General features: G+C 35.6%; 1 protein-coding gene across 2 annotated transcripts in view; it reads right to left on the bottom strand.

Annotated features, from left to right (window-relative positions):
* Positions 1–7,678, bottom strand: part of LOC137240717 (kinesin-like protein CG14535) — a 575,047-nt gene extending 567,369 nt beyond the window's left edge. For both annotated transcript variants that reach the window (XM_067767333.1, XM_067767334.1), the window contains exon 1: positions 6,830–7,678. The gene's annotated coding sequence lies outside the window, so the exon portion shown is untranslated. The remainder of the gene's footprint in view (positions 1–6,829) is intronic.
* Between the last annotated feature and the right edge of the window lie 15,515 nt (positions 7,679–23,193).

Here is a 23,193-nt window from a genome sequence, read left to right as displayed (position 1 = left end):
TGAACTTTAGCACTTGTTATTTATTTCTTGATTTAAGGTAAACCTAACTCCAATTTCCAACGGTGTACCGGTTGACTGACACCTTATGGTTGCTGGTGTAATCGGTGAACGGTGATCAGGTTTCGGTAAACGGTGTAGCGGACTAATGTTGTTGTTGTTGTTGTTGTTGTTGTTGTTGTTGTTGTTGTTGTAGCGATTAGGTTACTCCCCGAAGGCTTTGGGGAGTGTTATCGATGTGATGGTCCTTTGTCGGATACAGATCCGATACGCTCCGATAACACAGCACCATTAAGGTGTTGGCCCGACCATCTCGGGAACGATTTATATGGCCACATTGAACCTTCAGGCCATCCCTCCCTCCCCACCCCCAAGTTCCATGAGGAGCTTGGGGTCGCCAGAGCCTCATCTGTTAGTGAAACGGGATTCGCCGCTCGAAGGTGAGGTTGACAATTGGGTTGGAGAAGCTATATATTGCGCTACACAACCCCTTGAATCCCAATGGACTAATGTCTTGTGGATCAGTAGAGGGGGGTTACGATGGTTGGACATGCGGTTGGTTTCGGCGATGACGAATCTGTGAATCGATTCCCAAGCAACGGGTGGTCGGTGAAATCGATATCTGGCGAGTCGTAGTTGACGAACCGGTAAATTGGTAAATATCAGTGAGAAGAATTGGTGGATCGGTGATGACGAAACTTTGGATAGACTCCCAAGCAACCGGCGGTTGGAGGAAGCGATACCCGTGATGAATAATCGGTTGATTGATTCCCAAATAACCAGGGATTGCAGATGACGGATTCCTGGTGGATTGCAGATGACGAATTCCTGGATAGGATTGGTAAACTGGCGATGAGATGAGATGATCAGATGACAAATCGGTTTATCGATTTTCACACAACCGATGATTTGTGCAATCGATGTCCAGCGAGATCGGTGGATAGAATTACTGGTTCGGTAATGCACTGATGGCGAATTGGTTGATCGATTTCCAAGCAACCGGCGTTTGGATAAATCGACGTCTGGCGAGTCGGTGGATGAATATCAGTCATTACATGTTGGTGGCCTGGCCCGGTAGGTGGTGTACACCCCTGTCTAAGAGAAGAAGTAGGTAAGAACTAGGTTCATTCACGCCCAATCTCCGAACACACCATCGATGATCTATCAAATGAAAACTGTTTCTACTTAAGTATAAGTCATAATAAACAGTATGAGAAGTTTGTGCACTTGCTGTTAGGTGACTGTTGCGCAAATGAAATCCTTACAAGTGATTATGTACTTGCATTTTATCTGTGCATTCTCATTCGCATGCTGATCGCTGTTAGAGTAGGAGCGTATGTAGTGGTAACTATGTATGTATATGATCGTGAGGTCATGATGGGTCTGAATACTTCTGATCCTACTGAAAGCGTCATTATACATTTTATAACTGTCACATGAATATAAAAAGGGTCTCTTCAATACAGCACATGTAGGAAGTGCGGGCTGCAGAAAGAAACAGTTGAGCACGTTCTTTGTTCGTGTCCTGCATTCGCGAAGCTCCATATACTGGAGGCGGCAGAGATACCATATCTGGAGGCAGCAATTAAGCAAGGTCCTAGGAAAACTTCTAGTATTTGTCAAGAGAACGCAGTTATTTGATAACATAAGTGCTGGTACCTAACTGGGGTTTTCCCGTTTTGTTCTCAAACAAGGTCTAGTTCAATCTAACCCAACCTAAAGCCACACTTGTCCCAACCGCGCTTAAGTCTGAGCTTTATTAATTTAAATTAATTAATCACAAGCTGCGACTATCACAGAGCCACCTGCGACTGAACCATGCGTGTTAAAGGTATGCAAAGTGGGTACATTCCGCTTCGTAGCATATCACAATGTTAAAAATGTAAGTTGAAAGTACTGCGAGGGAATAGAATTAGATTAATTACCGTCTCTTAATGCGATAATTCTGCGCTAGTTTGAAACTAGAACCATTTACTGCAGGATTGCAACTGTAAATCTAACAATTGAAATTTCATGGGTGAAAAGTGCTGCAAGTCATACATAGATTCTTTTTCACAAAGTTTTGTTATTCATATAAAGTGTTATAATCTGTTTTGTTGTTCAGAGGTGATGTAATCTGTGAAAAATTTGAATTAATTTAAGCTTGGGAACTTGACTTATGTTGCTTAGACTCTTCACACTGATTTCTATTATCTATACATAGACTATAGTCTGAAACAATTTTCTGCGGCTTTAATATTTTAATTCGATTTTCCAAGCTATTTTCTTTTCATTAAAAATTTTACATCAACAGTTTTGTTTCAATCTTCACAACATTTTGTTTAATGTTTGCGACTTATAATTTGTTTATCTTTTTATACTCAGTTGAGCAGAGCTCACAGAGTATATTAAGTTTGATTGGATAACGGTTGGTTGTACATATATAAAGGAATCGAGATAGATATAGACTTCCATATATCAAAATAATCAGGATCGAAAAAAAATTTGATTGAGCCATGTCCGTCCGTCCGTCTGTCCGTCCGTCCGTCCGTCCGTTAACACGATAACTTGAGTAAATTTTGAGGTAACTTGATGAAATTTGGTCCGTAGGTTCCTGAGCACTCATCACAGATCGCTATTTAAAATGAACGATATCGGACTATAACCACGCCCACTTTTTCGATATCGAAAATTTCGTAAAACCGAAAAAGTGCGATAATTCATTACCAAAGACAGATAAAGCGACGAAACTTGGTAGATGAGTTGAATTTATGACGCAGAATAGAAAATTGGTAAAATTTTGGACAATGGGCGTGGCACCGCCCACTTTTAAAAGAAGGTAATTTATAATTTTTGCAAGCTGTAATTTGTCAGTCGTTGAAGATATCATGATGAAATTTGGCAGGGACGTTACTCCTATTACTATATGTACGCCTAATAAAAATTAGCAAAATCGGAGAAGGACCACGCCCACTTTTAAAAAAAAATTTTTTTTATAGTAAAATTTTAACAAAAAATTTAATATCTTTGCAGTATATAAGTAAATTATGTCAACATTCAACTCCAGTAATGACATGGTGCAACAAAATACAAAAGTAAAAGAAAATTTCAAAATGGGCGTGGCTCCGCCCTTTTTCATTTAATTTGTCTAGGATACTTTTAACGCCATAAGTCGAACAAAAATTAACCAATCCTTTTGAAATTTGGTAGGGGCATAGATTTTATGATGTTAACTGTTTTCTGTGAAAACGGGCGAAATCGGTTGATGCCACTCCCAGTTTTTATACACAGTCGTCCGTCTGTCCTTCCGCATGGCCGTTAACACGATAACTTGAGTAAGTTTTGAGGTAACTTGATGAAATTTGGTATGTAGGTTCCTGAGCACTCATCTCAGATCACTATTTAAAATGAACAATATCGGACTATAACCACGCCCGCTTTTTCGATATCGAAAATTTCGTAAAACCGAAAAAGTGCGATAATTCATTACCAAAGACAGATAAAGGGACAAAACTTGGTAGAAGAGTTGAATTTATGACGCAGAATAGAAAATTAGTAAAATTTTGGACAATGGGCGTGGCACCGCCCACTTTTAAAAGAAGATAATTTAAAAAAAAATTTTTTTTTAAGTAAAATTTTAACAAAAAATTTAATATCTTTACAGTATATAAGTAAATTATTTCAACATTCAACTCCAGTAATGACATGGTGCAACAAAATACAAAAATAAAAGAAAATTTCAAAATGGGCGTGGCTCCGCCCTTTTTCATTTAATTTGTCTAGGATACTTTTAACGCCATAAGTCGAACAAAAATTAACCAATCCTTTTGAAATTTGGTAGGGGCATAGATTTTATGATGTTAACTGTTTTCTGTGAAAACGGGCGAAATCGGTTTATGCCACGCCCAGTTTTTATACACAGTCGTTCGTCTGTCCTTCCGCATGGCCGTTAACACGATAACTTGTGCAAAAATCGACATATCTTTAATGAACTTAGTTCACGTACTTATTTGAACTCACTTTATTTTGGTATGAAAAATGAACGAAATCCGACAATGACCACGCCCACTTTTTCGATATCGAAAATTACGAAAAATGAAAAAAATGCCATAATTCTATACCAAATACGAAAAAAGGGATGAAACATGGTGAGGTAATTGGATTGGTATATTGACATGAAATATAACTTTAGAAAAAACTTTATAAAATGGTTGTGACACCTACCATATTAAGTAGAAGAAAATGAAAAAGTTCCGCAAGGCGAAATAAAAACCCTTAAAATCTTGGCAGGTATTACATATATAAATAAATTAGCGGTATTCAACAGATGATGTTCTGTGTCACCCTGGTCCACATTTTGGTCGCGATCTGGAAAACGCCTTCACATATACAACTACCACCACTCCCTTTTAAAACTCTCATTAATACCTTTAATTTGATACCCATATCGTACAAACACATTCTAGAGTCACCCTGGTCCACCTTTATGGCGATATTTCGAAACGGCGTCCACCTATAGAACTAAGGCCCACTCCCTTTTAAAATACTCATTAACACCTTTCTTTTGATACCCATATTGTACAAACAAATTCTAGGGTCACCCCTGGTCCACCTTTATGGCGGTATCTCGAAACGGCGTCCACCTATGGAACTAAGGATTACTCCCTTTTAAAATACTCATTAGCACCTTTCATTTGATACCCATATCGTACAAACGCATTCTAGAGTCAACCCTGATCCACGTTTATAGCTATATCCCTAAATGGCGTCCACCTATAGAACTATGGCCCACTCCCTCATAAAATACTCTTTAACACCTTTCATTTGATACCCATATCGTACAAACGCATTCTAGAGTCACCCTGGTCCACCTTTATGGCGATATCTCGAAAAGGCGACCACCTATACAACAACCACCACTCCCTTTTAAAACCCTCACTAATACCTTTAATTTGATACCCATATCGTACAAACACATTCTAGAGTCACCCATGGTCCACCTTTATGGCGATATTTCGAAACGGCGTCCACCTATAGAACTAAGGCCCACTCCCTTTTAAAATACTCATTAACACCATTCGTTTGATGCCCATATTGTACAAACACATTCTAGGGTCACCCCTGGTCCACCTTTGTGGCGATATCTCGAAACGGCGTCCACCTATGGAACTAAGGATTACTCCCTTTTAAAATACTCATTAACACCTTTCTTTTGATACCCATATCGTACAAACAAATTCTAGGGTCACACCTGGTCCACCTTTATGGCGATATCTCGAAACGGTGTCCACCTCTGGAACTAAGCATCACTCCCTTTTCAAATACTCATTAACACCTTTCTTTTGATACCCATATTGTAGAAACAAATTCTAGGGTCACCCCTGGTCCACCTTTATGGCGATATCTCGAAACGGCGTCCACCTATGGAACTAAGAATTACTCCCTTTTAAAATACTCATTAACATATTTCGTTTGATACCCATATTGTACAAACGCATTCTAGGGTCACACCTGGTCCACCTTTATGGCGATATCTCGAAACGGCGTCCACCTGTGGAAATAAGCATCACTCCCTTTTAAAATACTCATTAACACCTTTCTTTTGATACCCATATCGTACAAACCCATTCTAGAGTCACCCCTGGTCCACCTTTATGGCGATATCTCGAAAAGGCGACCACCTATACAACTACCACCACTCCTTTTTAAAACCATCCTTAATACCTTTAATTTGATACCCATATCGTACAAACACATTCTAGGGTCACCCCTGGTCCACCTTTATGGCGATATCTCGAAACGGCGTCCACCTATGGAACTAAGGATTACTCCCTTTTAAAATACTCGTTAATACCTTTCTTTTGATACCCATATTGTACAAACAAATTCTAGGGTCACCCCTGGTCCACCTTTATGGCGGTATCACGAAACGGCGTCCACCTATGGAACTAAGGATTACTCCCTTTTAAAATACTCATTAACACCTTTCATTTGATACCCATATCGTACAAACGCATTCTAGAGTCAACCTGTTCCACCTTTATGGCTATATCTCAAAAAGGCGACCACTTATACAACTACCACCACTCTCTTTTAAAACCTTCATTAATACCTTTAATTTGATACCCATATCGTACAAACAAATTCTAGGGCCACACCTGGTCCACCTTTATGGCGATATCTCGAAACGGCGTCCACTTGTGGAACTAAGCATCACTCCCTTTTAAAACACTCATTAACACCTTTCTTTTGATACCTATATTGTACAAACAAATTCTAGGGTCACCCCTGGTCCACCTTTATGGCGATATCTCGAAACGGCGTCCACCTATGGAACTAAGGGTTACTCCCTTTTAAAATACTCATTAACACCTTTCATTTGATACCCATATCGTACAAACGCATTCTAGAGTCAACCTGATCCACCTTTATGGCTATATCCCTAAATGGCGTCCACCTATAGAACTATGGCCCACTCCCTCATAAAATACTCTTTAATGCCTTTCATTTGATACACGTGTCATACAAACACATTCCAGGGTTTCCCTCGGTTCATTTTCCTACATGGTTATTTTCCCTTATGTTGTCACCATAGCTCTCAACTGAGTATGTAATGTTCGGTTACACCCGAACTTAACCTTCCTTACTTGTTTAATATCGCTTAGCTCTTTCTGGTACCCTGTGTTGATCAGTACTTTCAATGGTAGGTACCAACTATCAGTGTAGCCGGTCATTCAAATTCTTCAAATAACTATTGAACACCTTTTTAATTGTTGTTTTCATTTTTTGTTATTTACTTTGTCAACTAACCAAACTGACCCATATTTTTTTTTAAATTGCATTAAGTACTTACTTGTTATTTGTTTTAAACTTGGTATTTGAGTTTTCTATTTCTATAGACTCCATTAGATATCTCTAAATTTACTTATCAGCTTGTTATGTCTTTAAGCGGCAGAAGACATTATTTTTTATCGGAAAAATAATTTTTTTTTTTTAAGGTTTTGGGTTATGATGATTACAAGCAAAAGCGAAAGTAATCGTTTGTCTCGTTTGATTAAATTTGATAGATAATTTTTATTTTTTTTATTTTTTACAACTTTTATGATATTTCGATCATAACACTTTTTTACTTACTTTTTTTGTTTACTTAACACTGCACAAACATAATTAATTTTCTGATATGGCTTATCGATTTGTTTTTTCAATTTTATCTTCAAAATTTTATATAAAAGGATTTCTGATATAGGTGCAATTAACTCATACGTGGTCACAAAATTCACAATTTAATTGTACGCTTTCATTCAATTTCCATTAAATTAGTTTTCAAACATTTTTCCGCACTTCAGTGACTTCCCTTAAAAATGTACAGGAAATTTTTCTTTTTATGCTCCAAATTCTCATATGTTTTGTGTAAATGTGTGACTTATGTTGTTGCTGTACATTAGCAATCCTTTTTCCATATCTGTAATTGCCTTAGCACTTGCTGTCATTAGCGTCAACTCTAAGATGCTTTTGTCACGCACTCATTTCTCGCTCCCCATTCATAAACCATCAAACACACACACACATCCACCCACTGGCAAATTATTACATTTTGATGCGGACCTTTTTGCATAATTTTACCGGCACGCGCGTACTTTGCTGCGAGTTAATTCCCCGTTAGCGTTTTTACATCCGATTTCACGAACTTTACGACTATACAATTGTAGACTTCGCGCTAAACTGAATCTACAAATTGAATATTGCGCCAAGCAAGCTGTGCGAACAACCCCAATGTTGTAGAAAATTTAATAACAACACACAAGTTGCAGTTTGATGTTCGAGCTCCATTTAGTGGGCTGTGTATTGGAGATTTTCTCTTTTTGTTTTGCTCGTTTCTTTTGTGATGCCATTGAGCGCGCGGTGTAATTTGATACTTTTTTTGTTGATTCGAACTCTGATTTGTTACTCTTTTATTTGAAGGCAGCAAAATAAAATTAAGCGGTATTAAATTAGTGAGACGGGCTCATGTTGCCTAATATTTTTTTTTTGTTATTAATGTTAGAAAAATATTAAAAAATTTACAAAAGGCGATGGTTACTATGCAGAGACTGATAAAGTCCCGTTGAACGAGCCTAAATATATTCCTTATAATTTGGACTAAAAACATATACATACATATGTATGTAGTATATACATATGTACCTAATTGTGTATAAAAAGAATAGCAACAAAAAGACAATACTAACAGATAAATCACAAAGCGTGTCATTCAATAAATTAAAATAAAATAAATTTGATATTAGTGAAAAATTGTAAGTTTACAAACGGCGATGGTTACCAGGACATGTTTCTGAATTTCACTTCTTCATCAGCTAGCTTTTCCACACCATTAGGAATAAACTACATACAGAGTGTATGTGCCTACATGGTGATCAAAAGGAATATAAACAAAAAGGCAACTCTTAGAGACCAATTGTACAGCGAACAACGGGATATTCATATGGCTTAGCAGCTAAAGGCATCTACCTTTCCACTGGTATGAATGTTGGAGATTCGAGTTCTATACTCAGCTCCCGAAAAGCTGAAGTGAAGAAGTGAAATTTAGTAAAATGTCCTAGTAACCATTGCCGTTTGTAAACTTTGCAATTTTTTTCTAATATCAATAACAAAACCATCGTATAAAACAATATGAGCAAGTCTCGATAATTACATACATAAATTAAAAATATATAAAAACAAGTAAAGAAGGCTAAGTTCGGGTGTAACCGAACATTACATACTCAGCTGAGAGCTATGGAGACAAAATAAGGGAAAATAACCATGTAGGAAAATGAACCTAGGGAAACCCTGGAATGTGTTTGTATGACATGGGTATCAAATGGAAGGTATTAAAGAGTATTTTAAGAGAGAGTTAGCCATAGTTCTATGGGTGGACGCCATTTAAGGATATAAGGCTGACTCTAAAATTTGTTTGTAATATATGGGTATCAAATGAAAGGTGTTAATGAGTGCTATAGTACAGGAAAATTTTCATACAACTGGGATGCTGGGGTCTCGAGATATAGCCCAAAACGTGGACCCGGGTCCCTAGAATGTGTTTATACCATATGGATATCAAATGCAAACTGTTGATGAGTGCTATAGTACAGGATAATTTTCATACAACTGAGAGGCTAAGGTCTCGAGATATAGTCCAAAACGTGAACCCGTGTACCCCTAGAATGTGTTTATACCATATGGATATCAAATGAAAGCTGTTGATGAGTGCTATAGTACAGGGAAATTTTCATACAACTGGAAGGTTAGGGTTTTGAGATATAGCCCAAAACGTGGACCCGGGTCCCTAGAATGTGTTTATACCATATGGATATCAAATGAAAGCTGTTGGTGAGTGCTATAGTGCAGGATAATTTCATACCCCTGGGTGATTAGAGTCTCGAGATATAGGCCAAAACGTGGACCCTGGTACCCCTAGAATGTGTTTATACAATATGGATAACAAATGAAAGCTGTTGATGAGTGATTTAGTAGAGGATAATTTTCATATCCCTGGGTGACTAGGGTCTGGAGATATAGACCAAACGTCGGCCAGTGAACGCCTAGACAATATTTTTACATTGTGGGTATCAAATTGAAGCTGTTGATGAGTGCTTTATTACAGGGTAGTTTTCATACCTATTGGTGACTAGGGTCTCGAGATATAGGCCAAAACATGGACCCGGGTCCCTAGAATGTGTGTGTATTATGGATATCAAATGAAAGTTGTTGCTGCGAGCTCTAAAGTTCATTGTGATATTCGATTTAGTCGCATCAACCTGGCAAAACTGAAAAATAAAGACAAGAATTAATAGTACCCATATACCTATTTACATACGTCCTATTCGATTTGCCAGAAATTTCGTATATAAATTTTTCTATATTAGTATTTACGATGCTTTTTTCCGGGAAGTATACCAGAGACTGGGACTGGGATTAAGACTAGGACTGGGACTGAGACTGAGACTCAGAATTGGACTTGAACAAAACACATACCACCCTCTGTGACTGGCAATAAGAGATGAAGAAGAATGAGAAAAATTGAGAGAAGAGAAAAGAGAGAAGGAGACTGAGAAAGGGATAGAATGAGTCGAAGATGGAGATAGATGAAGCGAAAAAGACGGAGGGAGGAGTGAATAAAAAGATTAGGAAAAAGTGTAGAGGGGTAGGGCAGAGTTAGACGGAAAAAGCTTATTAAAATGTATGGATATAGACCAAATTTAGGGCAGAACAAGGTCTGCCGGGTCTGCTAGTTCATACATATACATATATATAATGGTGTTAATGAGTATTTTAAAAGGGAGTGGTGGTAGTTATATATGTGAAGGAGTTTTCGAGATATTGACTAAAATGTGGACCAGGGTGACCCAGAAAATCATCTGTCGGGTACCGCTAATTTATTTATATATGTAATACCACGAACAGTATTCCTGCCAAGATTTCAAGGCTTTTGATTCCGCCCTGCAGAACTTTTTCATTCTTAATATGGTAGGTGTCACACCCATTTTGCAAAGTTTTCTTCTAAAGTTATATTTTGCGTCAATAAACCAATCCAATTACCATGTTTCATCCCTTTTTTCGTATTTGGTATTGAATTAATTTGAATTTTTAATTTTTCGTAACTTTCGATATTGAAAAAGTGGGCGTGGTCATTGTCGGATTTCGGCCATTTTTAACACCAATACAAAGTGAGTTGAGATAAGTACGTGAACTGAGTTTAGTAAATATATATCCATTTTTGCTCAAGTTATCGTGTTAATGGCCGAGCGGAAGGACAGGCGGTTGACTGTGTATAAACTGGGCGTGGCTTCAACCGATTTCGCCATTTTTCTCAGAAAACAGTTATCATCCTATAATCTAAGCCACTACCAAATTTCTCAAGGATCGGTAAATTTTTTTTCGACTTATGGCATTAAAATATCCTAGACAAATTAAATGAAAAAGGGCGGAGCCAAGCCCATTTTGAAATTTCCTTTTTTTGTATTTTATTGCACCATATCATTACTGGAGTCGAATGTTGACATAATTTACTTATATACTGTAAAGCTTTTAAATTTTTTTTTAAAATTTGACTTTTAAAAAAATTTTTTTTTAAAAGTGGGCGCGCTCGTTCTCCGATTTTTCTAATTTTTATTAAGCATACATATAGTAATAGGAGTAACGTTCCTGCCAAATTTCATCATGATATCTTCAACGACTGCCAAATTACAGGTTGCAAAACTTTTAAATTATTTTCCTTTAAAAGTGGGTGGTGCCACGCCTATTGTCCAAAATTTTACTAATTTTCTATTCTGCGTCATAAGTTCAACTCACCTACCAAGCTTCATCGCTTTATCCATCTTTGGTAATGAATTATCGCACTTTTTCGGTTTTTCGAAATTTTCGATATCGAAAAAGTGGGCGTGGTTATAGTCCGATATCGTTCATTTTAAATAGCGATCTGAGATGACTGCCCAGGAACCAACATACCAAATGTCATCAAGATACCTTAAAATTTACTCACGTTATCGTGTTAACGGCAGACGGACTGACGGACAGACGGACGGACGGACATGGCTCAATCAAATTTTTTTTCGATACTGATGATTTTGATATATGGAAGTCTATATCTATCTCGATTCCTTTATACCTGTACAACCAACCGTTATCCAATCAAAGTTAATATACTCTGTGAGCTCTGCTCAACTGAGTATAAAAATAGGTAGGTACTTTGTGTGAGGATGCAATGGGGTCTGCATGTAAAAACTATGACCACGAATCACTTATTTCGACAATATATGCCGTAACTGTAAGTATTTGATGAAATTTTATGCTTCTAGCCGTAAAAATGGGGGGCAGAAATGACAGTTTATATGGAGTATGTACTATATATCCCACCGATCTCTATGACTTCTTCCGACAACAATAATTGCTCTATACGTAAGCATTCTGTGAACTTTTAAGCTTCTAGCTGTTAAAATGGGACAGTAATTACGAAAAGTTCCTTATCTGAACAATCGGTTGTGGGGGATATATACTATATATACGACCGATCTCATAAATTTTTTCAGGCAACAATATGTTCAATATACGAAGGCATATGGTGAAGTTTGAAGCCTCAATCTGATGAATTGGGAAAGATACGACAAAAATCCTCTTTTCTGAAAAATCGATTATATGGGGGATATATGCTATAGTGGTCCGATCCGGCCGGTTCCGACAAATGTCTAATCGGACACCTAAGTATACCCGCTCACCAAATTTTATCAAGATATCTCAAAAATTGAGGGACTAGTATGCATACAAACAGACAGACGGACATGGCTAAATCAACTCAGCTCTTCATCCTGATTATTTCGGTATACTTAATGGTGGGTCAATCTATTTTCCTTTAAGGACTTATAATTTTGGGATTCGTGACGAATTTAATATACCATTTCATTTTCATGAAAGGTATAAATATAAATAAATAAAACCGATGGAAAGGACAGCAGTATGTATATTTAATATTATTAAGTATTATTTATTTGTTATCCATAATTAAAATTATAAAATCACTCGTAAGCACAAGCTACAGAGGCTATCGGCTTATTCAGAATATAGAATACTTATATTTATGTGTACGTATCTATGTGTAAATATTTAAAATTAGTGAAATATGTTAATGCCTTTTAAGAATTTTCCAATTAGATTTAGATTTGTTTCTGAAGGATTCGGGAGGATAAGTTGGAGTGGAATAGAATATGTTGAGTAGTTAGCTTGTAGTTGTTACAATAAAGGCATATGGGCTGAGATGTCGATTGAAGGTGTTCATGAGTTATAAGTGTATGGCCTAGTCTAAGGCGTACAAAACATTTGTAGGCCCAAGAAGATGTGTTAGTTGGCAGTTTGATCGGAACACCGAGGGGGTTTATATCTTTGTATGAGTGTCTGTATGTTGACCATTCCTCTTTAAGACTTTTATGTAGAGCGTTAGAAAAGTAATTTTTTTTATTGATTTTACATTAAATGGCATGTGGGAATGAAGACAGTCTTTAAAGGCGGATTTTGCAGCTTGGTCCGCTTGTTCATTACCCGGGATACCTGAGTGAGATTGGATCCACATCTATTTTATTTTCGGTGACATACTCATAAGTAGCTATTGGATTGAATTGAGCGGGCCCTCCTTTAATTGGAACTTTTTTGTAGCTGTAAATACTGATGTACTGTTTGTGCATATCACATATTTTTAAGCGGTTTTATTTAGGTTGACTTGACAGGCTGCACGGCTGGCCGGTCAGCGCGAATTTTGTAATTCAAATTTAAGTAACTTCCCGATAAGCTACAAGCTTGAAACTTGGAATATAGTTCAGAAACCGAAGACAATGCAATAATAAGAAAAAAATCACCGCCAGGTGGCGCAAGGAACGAGATATTCACAAAAATTGTATTTGTGGTCCGATTTGGCTCATATTTAGAACACATAATACATATAAGAATAGAAAGCGACCTATGAAAAAAATCGCCGCTAGGTGGCGCATAAATCGAGATATTCACAAAAATCGTATTTGTGGGCGGATTTGGCTAATATTTGGAAATCATATTTTACATACAGAAATAGAAAGCGCTTTAGTATAAAAAATTCATGCTAGGTGTCGCGAAAATTGAGATATGAAAAAACTCGCACTTGTCTGTCCGATTTGGCACTTTGAACAAATATTATATACAGGCCGGTGGAAGTGACATCAAAATTCTTTGGAGCACATAAGTTCAAATTTTGCTAGTGAAATTTCTGTAAAAAATTCATTTCCCGTTAGAAGAGACGTCAAAATACTTTGGAACACATAAGTTCAAATTTTGCTAGTGAAATTTCAGTATAATAAAATGAATAAAAAAAAATTTAAGTTAAACGGTTTTATTGAAAGCAATACTTACATTAAGTAATAATAATACTAAAATTTAGAAAATAATTAGGTAGGTCCTGGGTACTAGTCATCACACCCCTCATCACTCTAGGGGTTGATCAGACAATTAAATAAAATGGTTGGGCGCCCGAAATTTCTAAAAATGTGAGGCGTAGCATAACCTCATTAAGGTACAGTTGGTCTTACTTATGACAATCAATAGAAATTTGACGCGTCCAACGCTTTTATTTAATTGTCTGATCAACGCCCTAGATTGATGAGGAGTGTGATGACTAGTACCTAGGACTACCTTTTTATTTTCTAGCTTTTAGTATTATTATTACTTAATGTAAGTATTGTTTTCAATATATCCGTTTAACTTAAAAAAAATGTTTTTTATTATTTTATTTGCTTCTTTCTTTGGCTAGTTGTAGTGCCGAAAGCAATCCCTGTAGTTCAGCGTCAAATATGTTTGCATACTGAGGTAGTAAGCCGTGGGCCTGCGTTAGACCGTTATCGTCCGTCACAGCAAATGAGACGCCCACATTATTTTTGGATCCGTCAGTAAACAGAAATTTCCAACCTTCCTGTTTCAGTGGAGAAACGATGATTGTATATAGTTTTCGAAAGGCCGATTGCAATGTATTGTCCTTACGTCGGAGTGATAAATATCTTGCTGTGAAGCTTCCATGGTGGTATTTTAGTTTTGGCAAATTTTGGTGGGGAGAAACTTAGGTTGAGATATTCTGTATGTTATTGTAACATGCACAGAGCCGATTTCCTTTTTATGGCAGTTTTCCTTTTATTTAGAAGCTGAATTTCATGGTTCAGATTCTTGGATGAGTAGGAATAAAGCTTTTAAATTATACGACTTCTAAGATATTTTATTCTAGACTCGATCGCCAGAAAGCCCCCTTCGACTAGCAGGTTCTTAATCGGGGTAGTCCTAAATGCTCTTAGGCTCCTTCTTATGGCGGCGTGATAAGGGCCCTGAATCATCTTGAGGTGATTTTTTGAATTGTTAGTTTGGTAATATCAATTATGGTGTTAGTATGTACAAAGCTTTTTTTTTTTGAGGATAAATATTTAATCATGTTCAGCCTGGTAGCTAGGTCATTTCTTAAATTAGAACAATGGTAATTAAAACTATGTTTACAATGGAATATTAGACCCAAAATTTTCATGTTATTTACATTAGATATAGATTATTATTTTTTACATTTATTTCGTTTCAATTATGTTTATTGCAGCAACTGTTTGCTTTTATCTATAGATTTTTATCTTTTATCTTTATAAAGAAATAAGGGCCCCTAAATGCTGTGACCAGGTTTTTATAGTATTTAAAGCATTATTGGATGACTCTTCGATTTCTGAGTTATTTTTGTTAGTGCAAATAAGGTAAAGGTCATCGGCATATAAGCAATGTTTAATATTATTTTGTTTGCTCATGAGTCTGCTAATGGTGTCAAATGCCTTCAGAAAAAGTGTGACAGACAGTGGGGAACCTTGAGGAATTCCATTGTGTAGGGGAAACGTGTTAGAAAATGTGCAGTTTATAATCCAGCGAGATTTTCTGTTTGTACGGAATAATTTAATATATTCAAAAATTTTAGGGCCAATTCGCCATTCCTGTAATTTTTGCAAGACCAGGTGTGCCCCGATTTTGTCAAATGCTTAAGCAAAGTCGATCGAAAGGATGGAGATGTGATGTTTGTTTGACAGAGTTTTACATATGTGATGATCAAGGAAAAGAAGAGTATCTAAAGTGCTCGTACCAGATTGAAATCCTACTTGGAATAGGGATAGGAGCTTTTAATTGTGTAAAAACCACATCAGCCTGGTAGCGATTATTTTCTCCATGATTTTGCTCATGCAGGGAATCAGTGATATAGGTCGAAAGCTTTTTAAATCGTCTGGCTCTTTATGTGGTTTAAGTATTGGGATGATAGTCGCTGTCTTGAAACTCTGAGGAATTACACCGGATTGGAATCTGGCATTGTAAAGCTTTAGTAGCCTCAGTTTTATAGATTTTGGGGTTTGTTTTAGCATTTGGTAGTTGATTTTACCAAAACCCGGAGAGGTACTTTTGACTTACACTCTGTCATGCATGGCATGCTCCAACTCCATGTAATTAATATCGATTTCTAGATGTTTTGCTAGACTATCTGTATTATCGTTTGCTCGAAGAAAGGCAGATTGCTTGATGCCTGAATGAATTGCGGTGGAAAACTGGACGTTTCAGAGGATTTGGTAAAACGTTGGGCAAACTGGAAAGATATATCGCTACTGTTAGTTATGATGGAGTTATTGATATTAATTAATAGAATTATATTTGGATTGTAGGTGCCTGTAAGGGTTTTAATTCTTTTCCAAATGGCCGCTGTTGAGGAACTCGGGCTAATTTCTTTGGTGAAACTTTCTAGGCACTTACGTTTAGCAAAATTTTTTTCCCTATTAAATTGTGGCTTTTTTTTTAGTTAACTAAAGAGTCGATACTCCTCAATCGTTGATATTCCTTCAAATCAGTAACTTTTTCAATGTGTAGATTACTCAAGACTGGGTTCCACCATGGGACTTGTCTTGATCATTTATGGTGGATTGTTGTTGGTATAACTAGACTTGCTGCCTGTCTAATAGCTTTCGATAGTATAGCTGCTTCTTTGTTAGTGTTGCTTTGCATGAACTGCTCTAGGTCGATAGAATTAAGAGTCGCTTGGTACTTTTCCCAATTAGCTTTAGCAGTGTTGAATCTGACAGGTTTGGGATTTTTATAAGTATTATTGGAGGGGAGTGAAATTGTACAAATTATTGAGTAATGTTCGCTGTTATGTAAGTCTTCCAGTGTGTACCAAGATGCAAGGGGAAGTAATTGGGGAGATACCATTGTTACATCTACGTGAGTGAAAGTGTTATGTGTAGAGAAGTGTGTTGTATTATTGTTGCTAAGTACACATAGGCTCGATTTGAATATAAAATCTTCCAGTATTATACCTTCGGGGTTAGATTTTGGTGATCCCCAGAGAGGGCTCCAGCTGTTAAAATCCCCAGCTAGAATTATGGGTGTGTTAATAGAGGAAGTGATTGTTTCTATGTCCGAAACGGAAAATTTTTGAAGTGGTGGAATGTATATTGATACAATAGTATTTGGTTAATGGAGATTAATTTCAATTGCAACAGCTGATATATTTGAGGTGATGTTTATAAACTTATGTGTGATACTATTGTGTACTAGTATCCCACAACCTTGCTTTGAGTTGTTTATGTGAATGAAATTATGAAAGCGAGCTGAGTATTGTTTAGGTGGATGAGGTGAATAATTGTGTTTAAGGTGGCTTTCTTGAATACATATAATGTGGGGTTTGCGACCTTTTATTAGGATTTCTAATTCTGAAAAGTTATTGTGATATCCATTAATATTCCATTGTAGAATATTAAGAATCATAATGTGTTATTATATCAATTTTAATTACTATTAAAGCTGTTTTATGGAGAAACAGCTTATAGTGCAGACTCGTCGTGATCTATTTCTAGATCGTGTGGGCTTGCGTTTGAGACAATGGCGATGAGTGAAGTTGATTGATATTTGAGAATTTGAGGGTATGACTGATGCATTGGCAGCCATGGTTTCAAGTAATATATTAATTCCCCCATCCAAACTTGTACTTAATAACATAGGCGATCACTGAGGAGGCGATAAAGTAGAAGATGTATAACTTGTATTTTTCGATAGTTCTAGATTCTATAGCTCGAGGTACAAACTAAGCAGAATTTTTGGAAAGGATTACACTCCTGAAACATTTGGCATACGATATAAAAGCGGAAACCATGAGAGGGCTACGAAGTCTAGAAAGGCTCCGACGTAGCAGCAACCACTCATCCGCCCAGTTTTTCGTGGAAGATATTGAACTAAATACAAATTGGATACAAGGCCTCTCCAAATGTTTAACCAGCACCGTCGCTATGATAAAATAGGAAGAGGCAAGAATATAGGAAACGAAATAGAAAACGAGGGGACGGAATAGAGACAAGGCCTGTCCAACCAATCGAAAACGGTTGTAAGTGTTTACACACGGATAGCCTCTTCAACCGGTGTAACTAACTGCACCGGAGTGCAAAGCACTCGGAAGGGACTGTGAAGGGAGGGATGAAGTAGTAAAAAATAAAAGAAACAAGTAAAGGTGTCTAAGTTTGGGTGTAGCCGAACATTATATACTCAGCGTGAGCTTCTATTGTACATTTCATTTCAGATAAATTACTTTTCTACATAACATACAGTGCCCGTTTAAAAAAAAAAATGTCTCCCCAATTCCTCTTACAATAAAACTTGATAAGTGAAATATCATCGATTCAAAACTATTTATACGACCCTTTTAAACTTGTTTTATATATAAGTTGCCGTGGTCTTTAACCGATCCCGTCCATTTTTACTAAATATATTTTCTGCTATAGGGAAAATTTGTGTTCCAAATTTTGTTACGATCCGTTAATTGTTCTTCGAGTTATGGCTCCCGAAATATAGAAAATTGCTTAGTCATAAAAGGGGCGGTGCCACACCCATTTTCAAAAATTTTAGTGTTTTCCAATTTAATGTTATAATTCAATTTAGAAAGTTAAATTCTATTGATACAAAGCTCTTTTTCGCTAAGTTATAGCTTATTATTTTCGTCTCCGACCCTTTTAAAAATCTTCTATATAAAAGTGGGCGTGGTCTTTAACCGATCTCGTCCATTTTTTCTAGAAATATTTCCTGCTATAGGAAAAATTTGTGTTCCAAATTTTGTTACGATCCGTTAATTGTTCTTCGAGTTATGGCCCCCGAAACATAAAAAGGGGCCCATTTTTTAAAATTTGAAGTTTTTCCTATTTATTGTTATAAATCCACTTGGGAAATGAAATACCATTGATATAAAGCTCTTTTTTGCAAAGATATAGCTTATTTTATTCGTCCACGACCCTTTTAAAAATCTTTTATATAAAAGTGGGTGTGGTCCTTAACCGATTTCGTTAATTTTTCTTCAAAGCATTCCTTATAGTAAAGGCAACCCCTCTGCCGAACTTTCTTACGATAGGTTTAACGATTTTTGATTTACGATTAATAATATTTGTAAAATTGATTTTATCACAAGTGGGCGGTGCCACGTCCATTTTAAATTTTTTTCAAATTTTTATCAAGAGTCTCAATATCAGTCCATCCGTCAAATTTCAACATTCTAGGTGTATTATTTACTAAGTAATCATTTTTTTTGTGTTTTCAAAATGTTATATATATAAAAAGTGGGCGTGGTTATCATCCGATTACGCTCATTTTCAATACCAATCTATTCTGGGTCCAGATAAGCTCGTGTACGAAATTTGGTGTATATTAATTTTGTTCGCATAACGGTATCCCGTAACGGAATAAACTAATATAGACAGATATAGACTTCTATATATCAAAATGATTTGGGCGAAAAAAGAAATTCATTGAGCTATGTCCGTCCGTATGTACATCTGTCCATAAACACGATAACTTGAGTAAATTTTAAGGTATCTTGATGAAATTTGATATGTAGGTTCCTGGGCATTCGTCTCAGATCGCTATTTAAAATGAACGATATCGGACTATAACCACGCCCACTTTTTCGATATCGAAAAACCGAAAAAGTGCGATAGTTCATTACCAAAGACGGATAAAGTGATACAATTTGGTAGCTGTGTTGACCTTATGACGCAGAATAGAAAACTAGTAAAATTGTGGACAACGGGCTTGGCGTGGCACCGCCCATTTTTAAAATAAGATAATTTAAAAGTTTTGCAAGCTGTAATTTGGCAGCTGTGTATGTTATGTTCGGTTACACCCGATCTTAGCCTTCCTTACTTGTTTAAATCACAATGCCAAACTATGAAATAGTGCATCGGATTAATGCCATATGTGAACTGCCGGCAAATAATAAACGTTAGATCCATAACTTAATATAATTTTTGAAATAATTTGAAAGTTGCATTGTTAACGTTTGAGTGAAAATGGTTTTCAGTCACTGAACGTAAAACGTAATACGGGCCCTGGTTGATATTGTAACAAAGATTCAACAAGCACAGTAGGTACATTCATAAACATATGTTTGCAAATACTGAACTCATGTAACACGTGTCAACACATTGATGTAGTAAGCAAGGGTGGAATTATGCCGTAAGACGGTGAAACTATAGCAACGTAACACCAACAGATGTAGAGCCTAGTACTCAACCTACCTTCCGATGGAATACTTGACGATAGTCATTGAATAGATAGAATTGATAGTTAGGCGTTAGGAGGTTTAGTGGGGTTCATGCCCACACTGACGGTGCGGATCACGATGCTTCATCCTCTGAAAAAACCTCTATTGTGCTTAAACCGAGGTCCGTACTCATAAACATCACTCTTTTGAAGATAATTTATTAGTCCAAACGTGAAAGCAATCGGTTTAGTAATTAAGGAATCTATGGGTAAAGTACAGACAAATCTTATTCCTTCCGCACTTATGTACATATATATTTCTCATGGATAGATTTTCATTAGTTGAAATGCATTTGTTTATATTCAAATACATATCTTTATACAAATAAAATTATATAGGCTTTTTTAAAGATGTAAAAATCTTTTCGATTTTAACTTTCAAACCCATGACAGCTCAAGTCCAGCAGTAATCAAACAAGTAAAGATATCTAAGTTCAGGTGTAACCGAACATTATATACTCAGCGTGAGTTTCAATTGCACATTTCATTTCAGATAAATAACTTTTCCACATAACATACAGTGCCCGTTTAAAGAAAAATGTCTCCCCATTACCTCTTACAATAAAACTTGATAAGTGAAATATCATTGATTCAAAACTATTTTTTGCTAAGTTATAGCTTATTATTCTAGTCTACGACCCTTTTAAACTTATTTTATATCTAAGTTGCCGTGGTCTTTACCCGATCCCGTCCATTTTTTTAGAAATATTTCCTGCTATAGTAAAAACCTGTGTACCCAATTTTATTACGATCCGTTAATTTTTCTTCGAGTTATGGCTCCCGAAACATAGAAAATTGCATATTCATAAAAGGGGCGGTGCTACACTCATTTTTTTAAATTTGAATTTTTTCCTCTTTATTGTTATAAATCCCCTTGGGAAATGAAATACCTTTGATATAAAGCTCTTTTTGTAAAGATATAGCTTATTTTATTCGTCCACGACCCTTTTAAAAATATTTTATATAAAAGTGGGCGTGGTCCTTAACCGATTTCGTTAATGTTTTCTTCAAAGCATTTCTTATAGTAAAGGCAACCTCTCTGCCGAATTTTTTTACGGTAGGTTTAACGATTTTTGATTTATGATTAATAATATTTGTAAAATTGATTTTATTACAAGTGGGCGGTGCCACGCCCATTTTAAAATTTCTTTTCAAATTTTTATCAAGAGTCTCAATATCAGTCCACACGTCAAATTTCAACATTCTTGGTGTATTATTTACTAAATAATCTGGTTTTTTGTGTTTTCCAAAATGTTATATATGGGGTATTCCATCCCATTTCGACAAATTTTGAACCCGACCCCTTTAGAATTGGCTGAAAGTTTTTCTTCTTTTTCTAACTTACGAGAGACGTTTTTCAAAATTTTTTTAATTTTTTTCATTCAACTCTAAAAAAGTTATGAATTTTTAAAAAAACATCGTTTTTGTTTTCAAAATGCTATAACTTTTTCAAAAATTTGCCGTTTGAGATCTTTTTTTTTAAAAAATTTGGTTTTTAAATGTACTTTTGGTTTTTTTTTTGTAATTTTTCAGTTTTTCGAGATTTTTCGAATTTCGCCATTTTTTTCCTTTCTTCTCATGAAAAACTTCAATCAATTCTGCAATCATCCCCTCTAATCCCGGAATGGGCCAATTTTTTTTATATTTTTTTTATATAATTGAAAAAAAAAATTTCAAAAATAAATGTTTTTTTTATCAATTTTATTTATATAACAAAAAAATGTAAGAAAATGATTTTTAAGTATTCTTTTCTTTATATACATACGAATGTATGTGTATACCTGCCTAATGCAGTTGCTAGACAGCGAAAGCGAGTCATTTTAATCGTAGATTACCATAATATATAAAGAAAAGAATACTTAAAAATCATTTTCTTACATGTTTTTGTTATATAAATAAAATTGATAAAAAAAAATTTTTATTTTTGAAATTTTTTTTTTTTTCAATTAAATAAAAAAAATACAAAACACATATTTTAATACCTCTCGCGAAACTAATTATTTTCCTATGCAAACTAAACGGGATCAAGTGAAATTGCATATTTAATTTCCAATAATATTATTTATTGAACCTTTTCTAATCATGTATATACTTCTTTATAGACGCCAGTGTTGGAATTGAAGAGTTGAGGTACTTAACTGAAATCGACTTGGAGAAAAGTTTTCCGTCAATTGACGTAGGAAGCGCTATAGTGAAATTATGTGAAAAAATCTAATTGTGGAAAAAACAGGAGGTATGAATACTTTTTTAAATAACAACCTTTTCTTAATACTTTTCCAACTTTATTTTAACAAATGACAAGACGTACATCATTTCTGTCATTATTTCAACTGTCGATGCACTCTAATTTTCAGTTTTTTTCTATCCTGCAGTTTGGCGAAGATGAAAATATAACGTCTGCGATTCAGAAAGTTTATCAATGGATTAAGGGAACGAGGGTTTTCATTCATCTCTACAGTTTTGAGTGCATCACAAACTTCGCATGGTTCGCTTACGGTAATAATATACTTACATAAGTATGCTTGGATATGTGGCATTATTATTTTGTATTTTATAATGTAGGTAGACATTCAAAATATTCTGGAACATTATCCTCGAGGAAAAGACGTTCGCGATTACTACATAGATCAACAAACTGTTACACCATACCACCAGCAAAGTATCTCAAATTGTGTTATTGACCATTATTTGGCTTCCCGAATTAAGCTTTCTTTAACGATTTGGACAAACTTTCAAACACTGCTATTTTAATGATTTATTTAAGTATTTAAAATGTAAAATGCAATTTTAAAATTAATACAAGTTTTTGTTCAATAGCCACCCAGTGTGTATAAGTTATTTTAAACACAGTTAATTATTGTTTTTAAATATACATATTTCATAACTAACAAGTAAGGAAGGCTAAGTTCGGGTGTAACCGAACATTACATACTCAGCTGAGAGCTGTGGAGACAAAGTAAGGGAAAATCACCATGTTGTAAAAAGAACCTAGGGTAACCCTGGAATGTGTTTGTATGACATGTGTATCAAATGGAAGGTATTAAAGAGTATTTTAAGAGGAAGTGGGCCATAGTTCTATAG

Source organism: Eurosta solidaginis, chromosome 2, assembly GCF_040869045.1.
Source record: "Eurosta solidaginis isolate ZX-2024a chromosome 2, ASM4086904v1, whole genome shotgun sequence".
NCBI classification, from domain to species: domain Eukaryota; kingdom Metazoa; phylum Arthropoda; class Insecta; order Diptera; family Tephritidae; genus Eurosta; species Eurosta solidaginis.
The sequence above is the reverse complement of the archived record's forward strand: the minus strand, read 5'-3'. Positions and strand labels throughout refer to the sequence as shown.